Source organism: Cygnus olor, chromosome 5 (assembly GCF_009769625.2).
Source record: "Cygnus olor isolate bCygOlo1 chromosome 5, bCygOlo1.pri.v2, whole genome shotgun sequence".
Taxonomy (NCBI): domain Eukaryota; kingdom Metazoa; phylum Chordata; class Aves; order Anseriformes; family Anatidae; genus Cygnus; species Cygnus olor.
This window is the reverse complement of record NC_049173.1, coordinates 51,473,408-51,491,859: the sequence shown is the minus strand read 5'-3', so window position 1 is coordinate 51,491,859 and position 18,452 is coordinate 51,473,408. Positions and strand designations below refer to the sequence as shown.

Below are 18,452 nucleotides of genomic sequence, written 5' to 3'. Positions count from 1 at the left end.
CTGGATGAGGGGATTGAGTGCACCCTCAGTAAGTTTGCAGCTGACACCAAGTTAGGTGCATGTGTTGATCTGCCCGAGGGTAGGAAGGCTCTGCAGGAGGATCTGGGTAGGCTGGACCGATGGGCTGAGGTCAACTGTATGAGGTTCAACAAGGCCAAGTGCCGGGTCCTGCACCTGGGGCGTAACAACCCCAAGCAGCACTACAGGCTGGGAGATGAGTGGTTGCAAAGCTGCCTGGCCGAGAAGGACCTGGGAGTACTGGTTGATAGTCGGCTGAATATGAGCCAGCAGTGTGCTCAGGTGGCCAAGAAGGCCAACAGCATCCTGGCTTGCATAAGAAGCAGCGTGGCCAGCAGGTCTAGGGAAGTGATTGTCCCCCTGTACTCGGCTCTGGTGAGGCCGCACCTCGAGTACTGTGTTCAGTTTTGGGCCCCTCGCTACAAGAAGGACGTTGAGGTGCTCGAGAGAGTCCAGAGAAGGGCGACAAGGCTGGTGAGGGGTCTGGAGAACAAGTCTTACGAGGAGCAGCTGAGGGAGCTGGGATTGTTCAGCCTGGAGAAGAGGAGGCTCAGGGGCAACCTTATTGCACTCTACAGGTACCTTAAAGGAGGTTGTAGAGAGGTGGGGGTTGGTCTATTCTCCCACGTGCCTGGTGACAGGATGAGGGGGAATGGGCTAAAGTTGCGCCAGGGGAGGTTTAGGTTGGATATTAGGAAGAACTTCTTTACTGAAAGGGTTGTTAGGCATTGGAATGGGCTGCCCAGGGAAGTGGTTGAGTCACCATCCCTGGAGGTCTTTAAGAGACGTTTAGATGTTGAGCTTAGTGATATGGTTTAGTGGAGGACTTGTTAGTGTTAGGTCAGAGGTTGGACTGGGTGATCTTGGAGGTCTCTTCCAACCTAGACGATTCTGTGAAACTACACGGCTTTTACGTTTTTACCTCTTAGCTGTTCTCTGCCTAGTTTTTCCTTCCTGAAAAGGAAAGGAAGAGTTTTGCTAAAATAGTTCTTTCCCAAAATTGATTTTCATTTTTTTCTTGCAAAAAATGAGTTTTATTTTTCTAAGTTGAAACTGTTTTTCCCCTGATAGAGGAAATCTCTTTGCTGCAAAAATAAACAAATAATAATTGAAGAAACTAATAATTTAGACATTATTAGTAGTATGATCCAAACAAGGAAAGAGAAATTCAGAAGGATAATTAAATATATCTGGATTCCACAGTAAGATCTTCATAATAGCTCTGAACCTTTATCCGAAGACTACCATGTCTATCCTTAATGAAGTTTTGGCCATTGCTTTACAGCGTTCCAGTGCTTGACAGTGTATGCACAATCACTGCAAAGTAAATACCAACATGTGCAACAAAAAAGCAAAGCAAAGCAAAACACTGGGAGCTTTGAAATACGTGTGGCTTTAAATTAAATTAGTTAATGTTGTATGATTCCAGCCCACTCCATTGCTTATTTATGAAAGATTTGCAAATGGTTCAAGTCCTATGGTAATTCTCAACTGACCTATTACACATAACATGCACAGATAGCTCTGATTTATGTCTCTTGAAGATGTAATAAACAAAGTTAAATTCTAATGAATGCAAAATGTTACCATTACATTCTAGCTGAATTCTTTTGTAAAGGAAGGTTGGAGTGAGGTGGGCGTAGGGGAAAGGGAAAGAAAAATAAAGGTGTGGTAGGATGGGAAGGCTTTAATTACTACAAGTTATGTATAGGTTTTTAATGGAATTTAACTACTCAAATTGGACATGTGACCATACAATGAGCTGTAAAGCCTTTACTTGTAAAAGGTACTGAAGTTTCAGAAATTTCTTTAGAAGTAGAGCTCCTACTATTGGGACATAATTCAAACAAACACTAAAAGGTCAAAATGATTACTATTGCAATAGTCTTTTCATTGCAACACAATACATAATATTCTACAAAACCATGACTTCGCAAATCATGCAGTCATTAAGGTTGGAAAAGACCTCCAAGATCATCTGGTCCAACTGTCCCCCTACCACCAATATCACCCACTAAACCATGTCCCTAAATTATTCCAAATTTGTCAAATTATTCAGTTTTTGAGGGGAAAACACACAGAAGAAGACTGGTACAAAAAAAAAAAAAATCAGAGAAACTTCACCTAAGAACATATTATATAGGTATCGAATGATAATCACAACATACAGCTGGTGGGTGTGGGTGTGTGTAAACATTATTTTACACTTTCACTTGTTTAAAGTAAGAAATTTCTGTATGAAAAAAATGTTTGTTTGTTTTTTTTAAAAAAGCACAAATGTTTTTATCATTTCATATTTCTGTTGTTTGTCTTCATCAAGTCAATGTTGTCTTCCATATCCTCCCAACATTACATTAGTATCTTTTTAAAAAGAGCAAAGAAAAGAGTTAAGCTGAAGGGTGAAAAAACGGACAAGGACCTTTTACTCCTTTATACCAATAACTTTTGGGTTTTTCTTTTTTGGTAAGTTATATTTTCTACCAAAATCTTCAGAGAAAATAAGCCTTTTGAACAATTTTAGAAGTGTTGTTACACTGTTTTCACTCTGATGCAATGATTTTATTATATTTCTGTATACTAATAGAGAGCTATACTTTTTGCTACAATCACTAGGGGTGAAGTGAAAGATATGAGCTCCAAGTGACTGTTAAACAAGTTGATATTGATTATATTATTTATTGTGTACTCTTAATTTTTAATTCACAAAATACCATCTGAAATTATTTCTCCTTTTACTCATTTTAAATATCATCATATGGAATCATAGTATGACTTGGGTTGGAGGGGACCTTAAAGATCACCTATTTCCAACTCTGCTGCCATGGGCAGGGATGCCACCCTCTAGATCAGGTTGCCCAGGGCCTTGTCCGACTTGGTCTTGAACACCTCCAGGGATGAGGCATCCACAGCTTCTCTGGGTAACCTGTGCCAATGCCTCACCACCCTGAGTGAAGAGTTTCCACATAACATCTAATCTAACTCTCCCCTCTTTTAGTTTGAAACCATTCCCCCTTGTCCTGTCATTGTCTGCTCAAGCAAAAAGTTACTCCCCATCTTTTTTATAAGCCCCCTTTAAGTACTGAAAGGCTACAATGAGGTCTCACTAGGGCTTTCTTTTCTCTAAGCTGAACAGCCCCAGCTCTCTCAGCCTTTCTTCACAAGAAGGTGCCCCAGACCTGGATGCAGCACTACAGGTGGGGTCTCACAAGGGCAGAGCAGAGGGGCACAATCACCTCCCTTGACATTCTGGTCACTCCTATGTTGATATAGCCCAGGATGCAGTTGGCCTTTGGGGCTTCAAGCGTGCACTGCTGGCTCATGTTGAGCCTTTCATCCACCAGAACCCCCAAGTCCTTCTCTGCAGGGCTGCTCTCAGTGCTTTTTTCTCCCAGTCTGTGCTGATGTCTGGGATTGCCCCAACCCAGGTGCAGCACCCTGCACTTGGAATTTTCAAACCTCAAAAGGTCCACATGGGCCCATTTCTCGAGTTTGTCCAGGTCCCTTTGGATGGTATCCATTCCTTCTGTTGTATCAACGGCACCACTCAGCTTAGTGTCATAAAGTATGTTTGTGATCTTGTTTTTTTGTTTGTTTTTTCCTATTCTTATATTTATTATCAGTCATAATAGATGTTAGAGATTAATGTTGTGGGTTTTAATACAAGACTTACAAGGCTTATGCTAATGCCATCTAGACTGTTTTTATGTAAATTTTCTGAATGTGACCTACTTTCATCTCTGTCACTGCATCTGCAGATTCTCCTATTCATGTCATATTAATTCATCCAAGTTTAATGATTGTCCTGCCTCATTAACTGGACTTGCAGGACACATATGGGAGACCTCGATCTGGCCAAAACTCATTTCTCAGTCATGCCAAGAACATGTCAACATGTTTATTCAGCTCATTGTGACCCAATGATCTCAAGTAAATCTATATATTTTTAGTTATTATTAATGGATGTTGAGATTTATTTTGCAAAGTTTAACAAAACTACTTAATGATGGTCTGTCCACCTATACTTTTAATGACGAATGACTAACATACGTTTTCACACATGCAGATGCAGGAAGAAAAATTTAATTTTACTGATGAACTGCTTTGAGTATTGAAAAGAAGAAAATATTGCACGTTCACTTTGTACCTTGATGATAACTTTGATTCTAGCTCCTGCTAGAGTTTAATGCCTTTTGTTCCTTTGTAAATGTGGCAGTTTGTTGAATCCTCTTTGATGCTATTTTCTATTTTTCCTTATCATTTACTAGCTAGATAGTACTAGCAGGAAACCTCGCAACATATTTTACTAAAGAAAACTGGAGCGAACATCAGATGTTTTGGATAGCTATCTATGAAGCCAACTGCATTTGTCAATTCATTATTTAGATCCTCTGGAATGCCTCAGCTATTTCATAATGAAACCCGTTCCAATTTTCATTTAAATAATGCAGTGTTACCAGATTCAATTCTCCTATTATTTTTATAAGCAATAGTGCTTATGAAAGCAATATTAATGTCGGCATTGTATAGTGCATAATATTTCTTAATCATTGTGAGGAAAAAATAAAAGTGCCTTGAGTTACCCAGTTTATAGGTTAATTGAACAATAATAGAGTTTTAGGGGTAACTCCTTATTCCATCTTTTGGCCCCCCAAGCTTACCTGTGCTTGACTGCATGTTGAGATGGTAAATTTTGCTTCTGACTTAGTTGTTGAAAATGTTTTATGCTTTGTGGAGATTATGGTTCCATACCAAGATTTGGTTGCAGTTCATTGCTAGATGTTCTTGTCACAGTACACTTCAGTGAAATCTAAACGCAATACTTCTGACAAGGAACAATGTACATACAAGATCAGAAAAATGCCTTGAAAGTTAGATGCTTAGGCATTTACCCAGTCTTGCTAAACATGCATAAATTGATTGGGAAAAAAAAACAGAATAACATTTGTGTTACTTTAGTTGTGCAGAAAGCTGAAAATACATAACTGATGTAGAGCTTCAGAAAGCACCCAATTGTGAAAGACCTCAGTACTCCTTGCCTACTTAGATATTCTGTGTTTCACAATTCTATTGGTTACTAATTATTAGATTATAATTGTTTTACATGCAAATCATTTAGATATGGGAGTTATTCAACACGTAGCCTGCTACTGATATATCAATAGGAAATTTTTACCTCAGCAGATGAAGTACTTCTCAATACAAAAGATTCACGCAAGATTGAGAGTTTTTAAATCCTCAGATAGAATTTTAAAGTGGTTTGTCATTGATTTCTAGGCCTTCTGTTGGGTTTCTACACCATTGTGAATTGTAATGTAGGGATAATTAGTAACTTTAATACTATAAAACCATGTTCCACCTGAATTTATTATAGAGTTACTGAAATATATACTATATTCTGGTACATAGAACACAGTTGCATTCATTGCTTTGGTGTTCAAATTAAAGAGAAAGCAGAGGATCCTAAAATTAGCAAATTCAAATTCAGATGTTTTTAGTACATCAGAATCTCAAGCATTTCACTGAGATTATTAATTTTAATTCTTAGGTATGTTTTTTTTGTCTTTTTTTTGTGAGCAAGTGCAGCTAATGCGAATATTTTTCACAGAAATTTTTTGAATATGAAACAGACCTGCTATGAACATAAGTGAATGTCTCATTGTGTGAGGGTTGTATTTGGACTAGATTTTCCAAAAGTGAATGTACGTTTGCAATTATCTATGACTCACAGGACATTAAAATTCTGCAGTAGATTAGTTTAATTGTATATAAAAACTAAGAAAATGCAAAACTTAGAATAACTTTTCTAATAGCATTATGAAAAAAAAAACAACACCCTCAGTCATGTTAACAGTACCACATTAACCAAACCAAGGGAAATCTTTAAAGCATTTACTTATAAAAATTAATTTGAATTTAGAACATATGCCACGCTGAGTAGATGGAACTGAATCCTAACCGGGCTAAATACTCTATTCAAGTAGTTCAAAAAGTCTGAGGTTTAGTAGGAAACTGAGGGATTTCCAAATGCAAACCTAGTATGCTAAGTCAAGTTTTTTGAATATCACTACACTCAATGCCATGATTGTCCTTTGGCTTGTGAGTTGGCTTTTACAACATTTTAACATATAGTTGAAAATATTTAAAAGGAGTTATTGAGATGAACTTGTTAATTTTGCAGTGAATTTCTTGTTTAGGGATTATGGGTACTGAAAGTAATGACTGAATAGGTGTTTTTGAGAACTGTCTATAACATAAGATTTGCAGAATTCTTTTCCCCTTTTTATTTTTTTTAAGGGGGAAATAGTCCTTCATTCCTTTCTCTGTCAAGCATTTAGCAAGTGCCAATATCAGAAATTTTCTTAACTGTCCAGAGTGTCCTAGTATGGTTGTATGTACACTAATACATTTGTTTTCATTTAACTGTTTTATTTGTTTCATTTATCTGTTCATGTATCTGTTTAAAAGAATTCTACAAATGGAACATAATTTATACTTCAGTCCTATATAGGTATAGACATGGCTTCCTCAGCTGATACTATCCTAATGTAAATGTGATGCCAATTTAATGTGATATCTCATTTTTCTGTATGTGTCCATAGATAATATGACCTAAAAGATTTGCTTATGTTTCCTAGATATTTTACATTAGTGATTATATAACATGTTTAAGTGTAGGTTAAGGCACTTGGCATTATGCATTTTCTCTCCATGGGCATTTCCTTTATTAAAGTTCAGTTTTAGGGACCATTTCCTCTTCATCAAGGCCAGGTTGGATGGGGCCTTTGAGCAACATGATCTAGTGAGAGGTGTCCCTGCCCATGTCAGGGGAATTGGAACCAGGTAATCTTTAAGGTCCCTTCCAACCCAAACCACTCTATGATTCATTCTATTTAGGATTAAAAGATTCACGTATTATAAGTGGTTAAAAACCTTGCACTGTACAACGATACACAGCACTAATACTTTTATTAAACCCAGTGGTATACTTAAAGATATCTTCAAACTGTGTTTTTTTTTCCTCCTAATAAAAAACACACAAGCATTTTCAAGGGAATGACAAAGACATTGCTGCAAGTAATGGTTATTTGTACCTTGTCATGCATCAACATTGTCACTTTGCAAATGTAGCATGAAGAGCTGAAAATCATCAGTCTGAGACATATTCAGTGACATTTTCCTCTCCCATCTTCAATTTTTGCTATGATATATATTATGTTTATTTCTGTCTTTCCTAAATTGCTGATCCAAATTACAACTGTTAAGGAATATGGGGTATCTGGAGTGCATTGGTCAGAAGATTGAGTGAGAACAAGGATATAGATTTAAGCAAGTATGATTAAAATGGTGGTATGTGTTTTTTTTCTTCCTTATAAAACCCATTTTTTTAATATGGTTGTTTCAAAAGGAATGGGAACCAAACAATAAGAAATGTAGATGGAAAAGCACGATGTTAAGTACAGGAAGAGCCATCTGAGGGATGAGATTATAGCTTTGTTGCTAGAATGACAGCTATTTAACACTTAATCTGACAAAACATTGCAGAATGGGATGTAGGAAATAGCCATGAAGTACCTTAAGATGTGGACAAAACATTAATAAACTGATTCACATTTTCAAAGGTAATTTTTAAATGTGTACATGGCAATCTTAGCACATTAGTTTTCATGAACATGTTATTTTATAATTGCAGATGGAGCATCTGTTAATAGTTTGGGTATTGAGGTTATTGAAAGCGTTTAATATTTCACTTTTGAGTCTGTGCAAAGCTTCATCATTTTGAAAAGTACAATATGTGAGTGCATGCTTTTTTTTTATGCAGAGATATAGAAATAGTTGATCTCCTAGTTCATCCCTTTAACTACAAAATCAAAAAGGAAAAGTATACTGTGATCAAATGAAAAAAAAAAGTTTTTCTCTCTTCCCTTCCTACTAAAAACAAACCATAAAAATTGTTTCAGACCCAGAGGCACATTTTGTGTGCTCTGAATAAAATATTTTCCTTTTTATTTTATTTTATTTAGGATTTCTTTTTTTTTTTTTTGTAAAAATGAATTTTTAATCTCACTTCTGAAGTTGAATATTTTCTAAATATGCCATCAGCAAGTGGCTAAACACCACACAGCCTCTCATTAGTTGCCCCCTCCGCCACTGTGGGGTGGGAGAAGTGGAAAGGAAGAGTAAAACCAAGAAAATTTGTGGGTTGAGATAAAAATTGTTTACTAAGTGAAGAAAAAGAAGAGAGAAAGAAAACAAAACACTCACCATCTACCAAAGGTAGACTGATGCCCAGCTAGACCATGAGCAAAAGATGGCTAACCTCCCTAAACCCCCTTTTCCCTTTTATGTCTGAGCATGACGCTGTATGGCGTGGAATCTAACTGTGGTTAGTTTAGGTCATCTGCCTGATTGTGTCCCCTCCCAACCTCTTTTGCACACTCCCTAATCTAATTCACCGGGGTGTGCAGAGTAAGAAGCAGAGAAGGCCTTCGTGCTGTGCAAACGGTTCAGCAATAGCTAAAATGTGTGTTATCAGTATTGTTTTGATCACACGTGAAACATGGCACTATATAAACTGCTGTGAAGAAAATTAACTCCATCCCTGCCATAGGATGCAATAGATGTACAGAGCACCACAGGATGGCAATGAGGAGAAAGGCTTAGGAAACTGGCATTTGAGAAACAAGTGAAACACCTAATGTTGGAAAAAGAACAGAAGGAAGAGAGTTGGAAATTGAGGAATGATAAAAGTCTTCAGCACATGAAAAGTTATTGGAAAGAAGGAGTGATCCCTGCTGAACGTGGAAGGGATATGTAGCAGGTTTACTGTAGCAAACTTTTTCAAGTTTAATATTGGGAATCACTTTATAATAGAGAGACTGAAATATTGGATTGTAAGGTCCGATAATATCTATCACCAAAGTCTTTCTGAACAAGTTAGGAAAAACATTTATCAAAAAGGATGATGGTTGACTTTGTGAGAGGTGTAGAGTGGTGAAAAAGGAAAAAAATTACCTGTTGAAGGGACTGATTTTCTGAGTACAGAATAAGGTAAATGGGTTCTAGAACTAAGGTAGTCTAGTTTTCCACTCCAAACTTGTAAACATACTTTACTTCTAAATTTCTAGTGTTTCTTTTTTGTATTAGTATTCAAGGTACAAGCATGTTCATGGTTCTGAAATTGTGAACAGAGTAGTTTGTACAAGCTCTCTCACTTGGAAATAATGATAACATATTTCTGCTTTTTACAGCCTCTTTTCAGACTCTCACAATATATAAAACTGCAATGATTTTCCCGTAGATTGCAAGACTGTCTTGTTTCCTTAAACAGTGGCAATAATAGGATAAATTAATTAAACTGGTCACTTAAACTAATGACCATCGCTTTCAAGAGGCAAATAAACTCTTCACGGTCATGTGGGAGGCATTCTGTGAGAATGAAGTGCAAGAATAATACAAAGCCACTCTCAGATAAATATTCTGTGTTTTTTTTTTTATTATTATTATAATTATCATTAAAAATTTATTTATTTATTTTTCCAGGGGACATGAATTGATTTTCTCTTGGGAATTAATTTATGCAAATTTTTGGAATGTGGCCAGTTCAACAAGTAGGTCTGTTCAAATTGGAGTTGTTTTTTTTTTCCAGTTCTAGTGGCAAGATACCTAATTCAAAGGCAGGTTATTGTTCTGCAAAGAGGGAAGCAAATGCATGTTTATGACATCCTTAAATTTTTTCTCCTCCCCTGCCCCCAGCAACACATCTTGTTCATTTAAGTGGCAGCTGAAGTGCGGAGTATTATACTGAATAAAGTGAAGGGCAAAATTAAACAATTAACTGTTCTTTCCAAGACAATGAATGTACCAAGTAAGATTTAGAAGAGATGGATATTAACCCTGTTTTTGTATGTAAATCATAGCAGAAAGAGGCAAGTGTGGTTGCAGAAAGTTTATCTCTGCTGCTTTTTCCAGCCCCTTGAGCTCAAGTTATGCAAACTCATGTAACTTTCATGTTTGTGAAATAAATATATTTCCCGTTGGGAAGTTCTGGAGAGCCTAGGAAATGAGGAAACATTCTTCCCTTCCTAGCCATCTTGTTAATGAGATTAAAAAAAAAAAAAAAAAAGGCTACCATGGATTTATGACTTTTATCAGGCTTTCCCTTACAATAAACCACAACAGAACAACCTAAGCTAAAGTTTTTAGATATCATGCAGAGTACAAATTTCTTAGGCTTGATTCCACAGTAAAACTGAGCTGGATTTACAGTTGTGAAGAAGTAGGTAGGATTTTGACTGAATGTTTCAGTCTGTTTTACTCTAATACAATGTGACTCATAATAAAATGAGAGCCTGTAGCAGAGCAACTGTACAGCTCTTAACAGCATCACTGATACAATTGTTTTCGATCTCTGAATTCAGTAAAAATCATGTGGTATTTGCATTTCTTCATTTTGTCTTGTACTTTTCTAGCAACTTGAGAATGATTCAAGAATTAATTGATTTGCATATGTCAGAATTCAAGACAAGGCTGGGAAATGTAGATAATGCATGCATAGAATGTGTGCTTTATAATATGAAGTCACACAAATACAAATGTTTGGAGAAGTTTGTGTGCAACCTTTTTCTGATGCAAAGTGCCATTACATGGAAACACATGGGCTTTCGTGAAAATTTCATTAGAGTGGTTACTGAGGGAAAGGGAACAATCAAGAGTTGACTCATTAATTGCTGAGTTTACCCACAATGGGGGACGTGGAAGTTTCTTTATTTCTGCTAGCTTATTTGGATATTTTGGAACTTGAATTACAGTCAAGGTTGCTGAACAGTTTATAAAGGTTTGTGCTTACGTATTCTTGAAACTAGAAACTTTTTTCTTTGTCTCCTTATTATCCAGTTTTCTTCTTTGGCTGTGAATTAAGTTTTCTTCTTGCTTTAACTTGTGAAGATGTGAAGAACAATTAACAGAGGTCAATTTATAAAGTTATGCATGTCAGTTTATCCTACTTATTTTCCTCTACCAGTTGCGTTCTAGAAGAGTTCCAGGGCTGTGTTTTAGAGTTATGAAATCTTTTTTATTCTGTTGGGAATAATTAGCAATTAGTCTTGCTTTTTTAACACTTCATGTGAAAATTTTGATTCTATTAAAAGTTTTTATTGGCTGTTGTTATTATTTTGAGAGCTGAAGGCAACGTATTCTAACACTTTAAATAAACCATTCAGTATAAATCATGTATAATCCTGTAGGCATAACTCAAAACACTGCTCTGCAATCTCACTAGTCTTCCACAAGACTGTGATAATGTCTTAAATAGATCGGGGAAAAAGGCATATGTAGCTAGAAGTGTATTCAACTGCATTTTACAAAGGTGTCATCTTTAATGAAGCTTGTGCAGAAAAAGTTCCTTGATGAGACAACATTAAATAAAAGATCATTTGGGAGATATTTACAGTATGTGGCTGTTCTTGTAAACAGGTAATAGGAAAGGGAACAATTTGGTTTCCTTTTGTTGTGGTTTTATAATCAGTTGGTTCTATTTCAGTTTCCTTAATGCTATGATAGTGCTGGCAGGCAACATAGAAACAGACTTCAGCAGTGTGCAACATCTCTATTGCTTGTCTGAACTTTGGCACAAGAATGACAGTTGTCGGGAAAGACTTGAATTTATATACTGATCCCTAATAGAGTTTTCATGTCTTCTGATAACTTCATTTTCCCATATGAAACCTGTTAAATTTTATCAGTACCTCAAACTTATTTTCTTTGGGTTAATACTTAGAGCCATATTTGCAGGTAAAATTGGTCTGATTCTGCTTGATGGTAACAGACAAAAAATGGGTAAGTGTATATATGTATACAAAAGGTAGGTGGAAGTATAGTAGACAGTAATTTTATGTAAGGGAACAAATAATTCAGCTTTTCTAATGAAGGTGTTTCTGACAAAGTAATTGTGTGTACTTGCTTGTCAAATAGGAACAGACTAATAATTTTTAGAAAAGTCTTAGAATTAATCTTTAGGAAACTATTGGCATCCTACTTCAATGGTCGTGCGCTGTGCTTATCCACTGACTATCTTACACTTTTTACTGTTTTTCAAGTGTCAATTGACTGCAGAATATTTTGATAAAATGTTTTGATCAATGAATTTACTTCTTAGTGCATGTATATTCTATTATTACCTGTGAATAAATTGCATATTTTCTATCATTTTATATGGATTGAATCTGACTTTCTCTGATAAGAATATAAATACTCTTTCTCACATCAGTATGTTAGAGAAACCTTTATATTTCTTTTCAGTCATGATTAGCAAAAAAGTTGCTAGATGGCATCTTTCATGAAACTTCTTTTTAGCTTGAGTTCTTAAAATTCAGAAAAAATGTATCATATGTAATAACAGAATAAATTTATGTAGACCAGATTAGGCCATTTTAATCTGGAATGTTTCAAAGAAATTTGAAATAAAAAATGCAGCTGCTTCTGACACAGTTAAGTAATAGTTCCACTGTAACAGGTATACTTTATGTGTATTTTAAAGACTAAAATTTGAGATGAACTTTTCCACTTGGATAATTCCATTCGTGCTAACTTGATTTTTGATATTGAATATGTCCAGGACATCAGAGGATCACAAGGAACAGCAGGGTATCAATAAAACTAAAAGAAAGTAACCAGACGTCTCACAATGCTCAGTCAGTGATATTGCACAGTGGCCATAACTTCTCTTAGCTAATATTTCTGGGAGACTGGATATACAAAGATGTTCTCTGTTCTTTTTTAATTCCTCGATCCCTCCTTTTCTGTATTTAGATTTGCCAATTTAATATTTTCATTCACATTTTAAAATATAATATTTATTTCCTTATGAAATGTTTCTGTCACATGGGTTAGTGCACTTGATAGTTTTTTTTTTCTCCGACATGTGCGAGGTTCCAAACTGAATAGGCATTTGTGGACCAGCTTTGCAATGGTGGATTCAGCACCAAGGAGTACCTAATTCATTCCTCGCTCACTGTTAGCTCCCATACCTCGCATTAATAACTGTGGAAAAATGCTCTGAGGGTGCTTTAATAATGGAATAGATTGCTGAGAGGTTGTGGGGTCGTGTAGGTTCAGGTCTCCACTGGACATGACCTTGAGCTACCTGGGCCTGTTTGAGGCAGGAGGCTGGACTGGATGACCCCTGGAGGTCCCTTCCAACTGAAATTATGATTCTATGATTTAATTTGTCCTTTTTAAAGACTAATAAAAAGGAATAAACCAGAATGCTATACACAGAGCATGACACGCTGAAATAATATAATTTCTCTCTCATTTATTTGTCTTTAACTTGCTTGTTTGTTCTATAAAAAAGTGTAAAGTTGTTTTTTGTTGTTGTTGTTTTTTTTCTTACCAAGTTTTGCTAAGAATAGTTGGATGATAATTCTGAATATAAAGAAAAATTAATCATGGATGATACTGAGTTTACTGAAAGAAATTGATTTGTTAATGAAAATATGAATGCATAAATGCTTTCTAGTTTTCTATTTGATATTCATCCTGACCTTCTCATAACACCTTTGCCAGCAGCATCATTGTCCTAATTTGTTCTCTTACTTTTCTCAAAGTGTTCAGTGAGGTAGGAAATGGTCAGAGTAGGAGGGACATGCTCTGTGCTGTTTAGAACATTCCTAATGAAATTAGAAGGTTTAGTTCAGGTCCCTTGATATCACTGTCTTTTGTATAATGATGAAAAAGATAATCTGCTGGTTGAATTCCACTTGCATAATTGTATTTTGCCTATTAAAATTTTAAAAGATTGAACAGAAATGCCTTTTTTTTTTCCCTTGGCGTGAATATTGTGTTTTATAAATTATTAATTTATAAGAAGTAAACTTGAAGATTTTTTTGATCTTATAATACTATAATATCTTAAAGGTTGGACTAGATGTTCTTAGAGGTTTTCCAACGTAAATGATTATATGATTACTTACAAATTGATATTATTGATAGGGGGTCATGACCATTAGCTCCTCCGTGAGTTAGTTTCCCAGGAATACTGTGCACTTCAATCATTATTGCTTAAATGTCACTCTAACAAGGAGAATACAGTGTGTTTAATAAAATTTCTTTTGTATCCTGTTATCCACAGTATTCTAAAAGTATATTAGCATGAGTGAAGTCTAGATGAGATTTGTAAGCAATGATACCAGCTGCTAGAAGCAAGAAGGCCTCACACAGTGCTGGTTGCAATGGCACTGCAATAATGCTTCCTGACCTGATTATTATGTTTGAGAACTATTTGTCTGAATTGCTGCTAAACTCTCATTTTGAGATTTTTTTTATTCTTTACTCCCAGTTAGAAGATTATTTTAGAGAAACAAAGAAGCCAACCAACCAACCAATAAAACAAACAAAAACCCAAACAGAGAATGTGGCCATATATGGGGGAAAAAAGAGAGAGAAGCAGAAAAATTGAAGAAGTTATCACAGTATTGCAACTGGCTAAAGGACAGGGGAATGAAAAGTGAATTTGCTTATTGCGATTTCATTTCCTGCAAATACTTGAAGAGGCAAATTTTAATGGAAAAAAGACATATAAAGCTTTGTTCATATAGGCTAATTTTCAAAGATATGAAAGCTGTTTTTAATTATTTATACATGTAACTTGAAATTTTCTTCTTCAGGAAATTCAGGCTTCCTTATGTGTTTAATTGGCTCTTCTTCTTTTTTGTGTCTCTTTCTTTGTGTCTGTGTATTTAAAACTGGTGCCTGTATCTGACCTCCTTACTTTAATGCCTTATTTCTTTGTATTCTTCTTGGGTGATTTTAAATTTTACTCTTACATTGCTTTTGACCTTGCAGCTTCTGCCATCTCTTATTAACCTTCTTCTTCAGTGCAAAGTGTTGTACCGACCACTCACTGTTTGCACATTTGACCTGGTATTTGTTCAGATCACTTTATCTAAGACTAATAGATGTGGTTGAATAATATTAACTGAATATTTTACATACTGAATTCCGACTGCTTCTCAGGAAACCTTTACAAATATGTCTTGATTTGTAATTTTGTTAGTTGTTGGGATTCAGTTGATGATCCCCTAGCTTGTGCTGCCAGATCATTTCCACAATGAGCAGCAACCCTGTGCCTGGATTGTGACAGAGATTTTACCTCAAAATGACTTGTGCCTCTGCAATCCCTCTCAGTGCTGTTCAGCATCAATAATGTGCGTGCTCCCTGCTGTGCATTATGACAGTCTGACTGATGCACTACGCAATGAATAATAATGTGTCATAACTGCAAGTAGTTAGAGCTTCCTTCTCACTTCTAGCACCTTGCCTAAAAAAATCATCTACTCCTACACTGTTGTGTGACAAAGGGCTGGGGTATATTTATATACTTGCTCTCATTTAACCAAAGCAAAAATCCTTGCCATTCTAGAGCTCAGAATACAGGTCTTCATCAGTATGATTGACTTATAAAATATCTCATTTAAATGCTTTACAGAATCAAATCCCAAAGGTGGGCATGGGTGTAATACAGAACTAGCCCAGAGCAAACATCAGTCAGTTTGTTAAAGAAGCAATGTATAAGATGGTATTTGAAGTTTTCTGCAGCAAGATAGTGGGGTGGTATTTCAGATATTGTCTGTCTTAGAAATTCTGGGAGGAAATTTGAATCTGTGAGTATATTAATTAATATATTTTCAGTCTGCACGGAACAGCCCCGGCCACTATGACAGGCTTTTGTTTTGTTTTATTGACCAGCAGGATTAATGACTGATTTATAATCCTGCCATACTCAGCCTCCATCCAAATAACACAGCATACAAGCTTTTGGTTTTCTTCTGTTCAACGAAAGTAAGAAATAGAAATGAAGTCTTTGGGAAAAAAAAAAAAAATGGAATAGCCACCAATATCTTGTTATGATTAAGCTGACACAAATGCTACTGACTACATGTAAGAAGTATTTCTTAGTCGTGTAAGTTATGCGTGGACTTTACACATTTAGCACGTGTTATTGGCAGACAAACAAATGGTGTTCTCGTTTGAAAAGCTTTTAAAGATGAAGACATACAAGACTTAGGTGATTAATGAATTTAAACAAACTCTGTAAACTCGAAATGTTCCAATCCACATGTTTACCCATCTGAATACCTCTTAAAATCTATCCTAGAGGCTTTGTTTGTAGAATAGATTCAGTTTTGGTGTTGTTTTGATGTTGTTAGGCCTTTATACTTTAGCAAAAGAGAAGTTTATATTGGTGAATTTTAGCAAGCTCGAGTTCTTATATGTAAAGCATCAATTTAATGGAAACAATAACACTGCCTAGAAACTGGCAGAAAATCTTAGACTTAAAAGGTCAAGGACCAGTCTGCATCTACCTCTCATTCCATTGTATTCCGTTATGGATTTAACAAGCATATGCTATGTAATAAACACAGGCAACAGTATTTTAGAATAAATATATGAGAAATTTCTGTTTATTTTAAAAGTCACAGGTGTTTGAAAAAAATATTTCATTAAAATATCTATTCCTGCAGTGTTTTGGACTGTAAAAGAAACAAAAATTTAACAATGACAATATTTAAGCCTTACAATGTATCATTATATATGTATTTGGGTACATACATGTTTATGTAGCTGTATAGGTGGCAAAAACAAACCAATCCTTGTTTCTTATATCTGGGGAAGTCATGGAGAAAGTGAATCATCTATTTCAATGTAATCCTGTCATCTTAATAAGGATTTGAATTCTTAAGGGAATATTAAAGGAAAATACATGCATAAAAATAATCACTTTGGAACCAGTTATTTATTGATATTTATTTATCTTTGGTTTTATTTTCCTTTGAATGAAAGAAATAACTGTTGGAGAGAGAGAGGAGTCGTAATAAGAAAAAAAAAATAATAACAAATATTAATAAAAACAAGCAAAACATGGAATAGTTTGTTCTACAAATTATCAAAATAGGAATACTTTGATATTGTCAGTATTTTTGTTTTAAAATTAGTTTTTCTTTAATTATGCTATATCTGGGGAAAATTTTTAATACAAAATTAAAACGGCTTTATACCTTTGCTTTTGGGAGAGTTTGTATTAAATGTGTACTTTGGACCTAAATCTCTCTTCTCTTCTAAATTTCTCTCCTAGAAAAGCAATTCTAGTAAAATATGCTTTATGTTCTTTAGGACCACAGATGGTTAATTCCCGCTTTTGGGTCTATGCTTTCACATAGAGAATTATCAAATGAGTTTTCCAAAACTCATGATTAATTTCAACTGACTCCTGACTTTGGAGATCCCATTTTAAAAGAGGTTGGATTAAAAAAAAATAAAAATAAAAATAAAAAAAAGATTGCTGTGCCTGCTTTTGGTAAAGATGCACTAGAGATATTTTTTAATGAAAACCCCTGTCCCTTGTCCTCCTGAGTTTCACCAAATATATTTGCACACATTTTTTTCAAACTTTGTAAACTTCAGCCCACTATTCCAGTTTTCTTAGTAATCCCCCAACTTATTGTCCTATAATATAGTACTGTAAACTTAGATGCCGCTACCACTTCTCGTCTGTTAAATGAATGATAGTTTGTGCATTTTTTTCACCATGTTGAAGATCATTTCCACCTACATTCATAATGGGGTATAAAGCAGATAAGGTTGTTAGGAAATGCAGTTTCAGTCTAAACTAGTGACAAAGCATAAAGAGAGAGAAATGGAGGGTACATACACGCAGGTAAAAAGAAAGCAATTTTTACAGGTTTTAACCAAATTCAGACTCCTATGCATCACTACTTTTTTTTTTTCCCCTAAAAAAACAATCCTATAATCATGATGTACAGCTTCTTAAATTAATGTTTTGTACCTTGCAGGATTTTTATCCTCTTCATTACCAGAAATGCCCTTCAGAAGAAGTTCTTCCTTAGATTTTGAAGATCAGATCTGATTCAATAAGGTAGGTTCCAATTTAAAACTCTACCATATCCATTGGGAAAGATGTTTGGAGAGATGATAGGAAAACTGAGTCTTAAGTATCATTGATGGAAAAAAATATTAAATATACACTTTAAATAATCAATATTTTTACCATCATTTTCACCAATCATGACTGACAGGATTTCTTAAAATCTTATAATCATTTCTAACATACAGTCAATAAAGAGTGAGAAATATTCTTGGCCACAACTTTCTTTTAGAATTTCTTAGACTCCTGTCCTAAGGGAAGCAAAGATGTATATGTATTAAATCTGTTTCCTCTTATTGCCTCCAAAACATAGATTTACATATTCCCTTGTAACTTTTCCATGGCTTAAGTGCAAATTCATTCTTTCCCTTATTTTCCTTTATGAAATGAATGTTCTGGAACTACTTACTATGGAATATATATTCTCTATAGAAGTAATACTTCAGTGGACTAGTTAGACCATTGGTTTGTTCTAGAGTGGCAGTAGCCAAGT

The 18,452-nt window shown here is 35.1% G+C and overlaps 1 protein-coding gene across 5 annotated transcripts in view; it reads left to right on the top strand.

The window, feature by feature from the left end:
- Nucleotides 1-18,452, top strand: part of LRRC4C (leucine rich repeat containing 4C) — a 300,531-nt gene that overhangs the window by 183,968 nt on the left and 98,111 nt on the right. For 4 of the 5 annotated variants that reach the window (XM_040558647.1, XM_040558648.1, XM_040558650.1 and 1 more), the window contains one exon: nucleotides 17,868-17,950. The gene's annotated coding sequence lies outside the window, so the exon portion shown is untranslated. Of the gene's footprint in view, nucleotides 1-12,932; nucleotides 12,945-17,867; nucleotides 17,951-18,452 lie in introns of those variants that run through there. The other variant, XM_040558651.1, reaches the window with a different exon arrangement.